A 6,165-nucleotide genomic window follows, 5' to 3' on the forward strand; every position below is an offset into this window, starting at 1 on the left:
AATAACTAACTTTTTGCTTATTAGTTTGAAATACTGAATTATACGTAATATCAATTTTGACATGTGAATAAATTAAAAACTCCTTTTATATATATATGTTAATGTTAATGTTGATACTGTTAGGAATTCCGTTTTCTTTTTTTATTTAAAGCATGTCTCTCATTAAAATTAAATTAAAGTGACTGGAAATTTAGTTTTGTGAATTAAGAACGTATATATATCTTTGAGGCCAACTGAGTAAATTAGCTCAGTTGGTACCATCACTTGCTCTTTTTCAACCTTAATTAACACCCAAAAATTAACATTTTCTTTGAGAAAATTGAAGATTTGATTGATTATTTTCTTTTTTTTTTTTTAACGTTTGATATATTAAATGTATTAAAAAGATAAAAGAGGAAAAATCATTTTTTAATTAAAATAGTAGCACCGGTTGCTGGTTGGTACCTTGATCCTTCTTCTAAATATTCCCTAATTAATCTTTTTTTATCAAAGACAAAGAAACTTAAACCCGCAACCTTTTTAAATAAGTATAGAGAGACTATGCCAATTAATCTTATGTAATTTAAATTGATCTCTTTACATACAATTTTTAATAGAAATCTTCACGACTGATTGATGTTATAAATTAAGCATAGTATTTTTATTTCTTTATTTATTTTGGCAGATGCATAGAGAATAAAGAGATGTATGCGCTTCATTTCCCCGGATAAGATTTTTTTTTTTTTTGGTGACTATTCCCCAGAATTGTATAAATAATACTAACGCTTCTTAATTATTTGGAAATTAAATTACCTATAATTAAGTAATACAAAAAGGAAAAAAAAAAACTAAACTTTAATATCCTAATTGGTTTTACTTATTTTCATTAAATATCAGAGCAAGTTTAAAATGTATATATATAAAGATAAAAAATATTTGGGGTTATAGTTTAGAAACTATAAGTAGTTATAACTTACTTTTTAAAATTTTTATTTGTATTTTTAATTATGAATGAAATAAATACATAATATTAAATATAACAAGTTGTAATGATAAATATTACATATCTAAAATTATATATATTAAATTAAATAAAATAATTGTAAACCATTGTTTTTTAGTATTATTCTATAAAAATAGTGGTTTTTTTTTAATTATATACATTCCAACAAAATTTGGTTTGTGTGGTAAAAGCTAAGTAAAACATGTGTAGGGATAGAGAGCAAATATATATAAGTATAAATGGAAAAGCGAAGTGACTTAATTTCAGTCAAAGAAAGAATTTTAGTTATTATTAATTATTTTTATTATATGCTGTCAAACAACAAAGCATGTGTGTAATAAATTAATAATTATAAATTTGAATAAATAAAAAAATAAATGAATAAAAGGCATAAACATATATATAGAGAAAGAAAGAGAGGAAAATGAGGCATCCAGATGTAATAAGAAAAATAGAAGGGAGGTGAGTGGGGCTGGCGGGAAACAGAGTTTCTGGCAGATATATGGATATATGTTGGGAATGGATTGGTTACTCCATTATCGTACAGCTGAATATAATCTTAATATTTTGTCTCTGTCTTTCAACATAAATATACAAATAAATAAAAATTGTGTATTTTTGTGGATGAGTACAGTCAAGAGAAACCCGTGACCACTATCTTCTCTTCTGCTCATGACAATAACGACTCACTTTCTTCACATTTTTTTTTTAATTTTTTGATTCATATCATTTTCAAAATTTTCTTTGCTATCATCTGTGCTATACAGAATGTCATTACTTGATGGTCATGAAATTAATTTAATTTCCAATCTATCATTATTGAAGTTTTTATATTTCGTTCTATATGTAATATTAACTTTGTACTTTTAGTCTTTTATTATGTCAATTCTACTACGTTATCAACAGTATTTTTGTCAATTTCTGCCAACTCTTATTTATAATTGTGTTTAATAGAAATGTCTTTGTGGATATGTCTAATAAAATATTTTTTTTATGGTTGTGTTTAATAGAAGTATCTTTATAAATATATTTTTTAGATGTGTCTATTTATATATGTGTTTAAAATATAATAATAAATTATTATTAGTAATAAATTGACAAATAATACGTTGGTATCCTATACTTTTTCTATGTCAAAATACGGTAATTTTGATATTTACGTATATAAATATGAGACACGTGTCTTTAAAACTGATACTATACACTAAATTTAGACTTGTTACTTAATTAACGTTACGGTATTAAAGTTGCAAAATTTTTTTTTACCAAAAATTGAGAAATTTAAACCCGTAACTTTTAAGTAAGTATAAAAAGATTATGCCATTTGAATTATAAATTGTTGGTACTAAAATTGCAAATTTAAAGCTAATTAAAAAATAATTTTATAATAAATTAATTAACGTTAACTAATTTAAAGCTAATTTTATATACTTAGTTATACTAAAAAAATGCTATAATGTCATAATAATGTTGCGGTATTAGAATTGCAATATAGTGACACAATTCTTTTTCAAATTGTGTTAAATATATATTAAAATTAATTATTATTATAGAATATATATTAAAATATAAAATAATTTTTTTATTTTTTTAAAAAATATTAAAATGATATATTTTTTATTTATAAAATATATCATCTTCTTTTTCATAATTTTAAAATTTTTTTAATTTATTTTAAATTTTTTATATTAATTAATTAATGTTAAATTTATCTATTTTTAAGAAAAATAAATTATTTTTTACAAAAATATTCTTTAACAAAAATTTGTTTTGTGATTAAGTTTTGTTTATCAAAATTTTCTTTAACAAATTACTTTTTAAATTATATTTTTATCAAAATATCCTTCAATTTTTTTTAATGATTAAATTAGTTTTTTATTAAAATACCTTTTAATAATATTTTAGTTACTAAATTATGTTTTTATCAAATTTTTTTTAATAATTTTTTTATATCTTACCATTAATTTCATGATATTAATACATATTATTTTAATATTAAATTAAAAAATATTTCCTATGATATTAATAATAAAATATAAAAAAATTTTAAACCAAACTTGTAAAATAATGTTTAATAATATGCATTAATAATTTGATATGGTAAGATTAACCATAAAATATAAAAAAAAAATTGTTAAAAATATTTTGGTAAAATTATAATTTAGTAACTAAAAAATTAATTAAGAGTATCCGATCTTAGTAAAATAATAATTTAATTATTAAAAAATATTTTGATACATATTTTAATAAAAATACAATTTAATTACTAAAAAAATAATTTATTAAAAGATATTTTGATAAATAAAATTTCATTACAAAAAATAAATTATTTTTTTAAAAAATAGATAAAAGTAATATTAGTTAACACAAAAAATTTAAAATAAATTAAAAAATAAATTTTTTAAAAATTATAAAAACAGTGTATATTTTATAAATAAAAAAAATATTATTTTAATATCTTTTAAAAAAAATAAAATTTTTTCTATAAAATAATATAAACTATCCATATATTTATACATAAATATATAGTAGCTGATTTTAATATACGAATACTATTTTTTATTTTTTTCCTCCTTTTCTACCGTTTTTATTTGATTCTTTAATTTAATTTTTTTCCTTATTTTTCCTTTCTCTTTTTCCTTTTACTTCCTCTTTCTCTCTTTTTCTTCCTATATATATATTTTTTTTACTTCTTTCTTCTTTTTCTTCTATATACTTTTATTTTCTTCCTCTTTTCCACTCCGTCCAACCCTATATCATTTCTTTTACCTTTTTTGTTTATGCTTTTAGGATTCTATTATTTTAATTTTCTTATTTGCTCTAAATAACGGCGTAGTTTTATTATTAATTCTAATAAATGTATAATTTGGGGAATCTTAATGTGTAATTTTGAAAATATAGATGTGTAGTTGTCAAAATTTTGGACATGTATTTTTAAAATTTTAGATGTGTAGTTTAAGAATTTGGAGGTGTCAATTTTGGTTTTGATTGTGTAATTTTGAAAATTTGCATGCTCAAGTTTTGAGATATAGATGTATAGTTTTGTGAGTTTTCATATATATTTAACTTCTAATTTCAAATATGTAATCTTTGGATATCAAATGTGTATGTAGCTTTGGATTGTTCGTGAAATTTTTGAATTTTAAAAGTAAATTTTCGAATTCTGAATGTATATAATTTTTTTATAAAAATTCTGCAACTTGAAGTCGCAACACCATAACAATTGGCAAATTTTTATTATTCGACCATTACTACTATAATACACCAAAGAAAATATTTACCTCCATCTATTATTTTGTACTACTACAATGATTTTTTTTGTCTTCTAATGGAGTTTATAGCAATAATAATAACAGTTCCAAAAACTTCATTATTTTTTTCAAAACATGATTTTTTTTAGAAAATATGGATAACTAATTTTTAATTAGCTAATGTTACTCATTTTTTAAAATTCTAAAAATACTTAATTTTGGATAATTTAAAATTTATAATTTAATAATTTTAAAAAATTAATTGATATTGACTAATAAAGGTTATCTTTCTAATATTATTTTTTTATTAAATTATAATAATAAAATGTATATTTTTGGTGACTTAAAAGAAAATAAACAACAACTAAGAAAGAAAAAATAAACAAGAAACTGCTTAAGAAAGTCAGTCCTGCTGAGTACTATTCTCAAACTCCTTTCAAGGCAACGGAAGCTCCACTTGGGGAGAAAGGGTCCTCATTGCAGTCTTTGCCATGATGTCTTAAGATCAACCGAAGATCAGCACGTCATTTCCAAGACATGATATCTCGGATTTTTAACACTAAAGGATCAATAAACCCAGAGCAATTCTGTAAATTATTGACAATAGTAAAAGCCTCCACACAGTCTGTCTCACATATAATGTCTATTTGTCCCGAGTCTCATGTTAAAAGAAAGCCTCTCCAAATAGCAAACAACTCTCCTTGCAAAATGCTACGACTCTTAATTGTTCTCAGACAGCCTCGTTGCCACCTTCCCTTCCAATCTCTAGCAAAACCAACTCGAGTACCATTGTCAGGATAGCTAGCATCACAATTAATCTTAAAGGTACCCATTGAGGGGGGGCCAAGAGCCACTAATGGTAGAGGGGATAGATAGTCGTTGCAACTCAAAAATATTTCGGAGCTCCTTTTCCAAAGACAAAGTCATATCAATTACCTTGTCTGTGGTCCAATGCCCGTGAGGATGAAAGATTTCGTTATTCTTCGAACGTCAAATCTACCATAGACCAGAAAAAAATCTAAAAGAGCACTGTTTGCTGTTATGTAAGAACCAACTCATATGGTTGATCGAAGATCCTAAAGCTTGCCAAATTAGTTGGATTTTTGGACAATCCCGAATACAATGTAAAATCGATTTCTGACTTGAAAAATTTATTTTTTTATTACAATTTTTTTAGTCCTACTTTTTAGAATGCTTAGGATTAAAATTGAGGTTAAAATTTAAAATTTAAATAAAAATTAATTAAAAAAAAGCTGTTGTTATTAGCTGAAATAAAAACTAATTATCTAATTTAACTCTAAATTATAATTAAATAAAATTGGAGGTGCATATATATATATATATATATATGACGGTGATAATGGTCAATTGGTCATGGTGAGATATACATACTCATGTCATGATCGAGCAGTATATATGTATGTCAATGGCTGTATCTGGTATCCGTCCAAATACACATGAATCTACGTACGGTTGAAATTTCTTGTCTTGTAAAAGCCAATGCGTGTCGTATTATAATGACAAATACATCCATCTCCAACCTCAAACAACTCCTCTAATTTCTTAGATATGTATGTTTCCAAACCTAAGATAGGGTTAAAACTAGTAATAAAAAGAAAAGTATAATGTATAATTCCAGACCCATCTTTATTTTGACTTAACTAACGCGCCAGCAAATTAAAGAATCTCCCTAGCTAGCTATCTAGACGATTCAAATAATAATCAATTATTAATTAATTCAATAAAATTAAAAAAAAAAAGAAGAGAAATTTCAAAGTATATGACAAATTAAACCACTCTGCTTTGTTTTTCAATAGAGTTGGCTAGCGCGTTTTAGAAGTAGCTTAGCGCCAGCAATGTTCTAATTAATTGTGGAGCTTTAAATTAAGTCAATATATATATGGTATGCGAACTTTTATAATCTAAATATTT

The sequence above is a fragment of the Arachis ipaensis genome, chromosome B1 (genome assembly GCF_059453495.1).
Source record: "Arachis ipaensis isolate K30076 ecotype BB chromosome B1, ASM5945349v1, whole genome shotgun sequence".
Taxonomy (NCBI): Eukaryota; Viridiplantae; Streptophyta; class Magnoliopsida; order Fabales; family Fabaceae; genus Arachis; species Arachis ipaensis.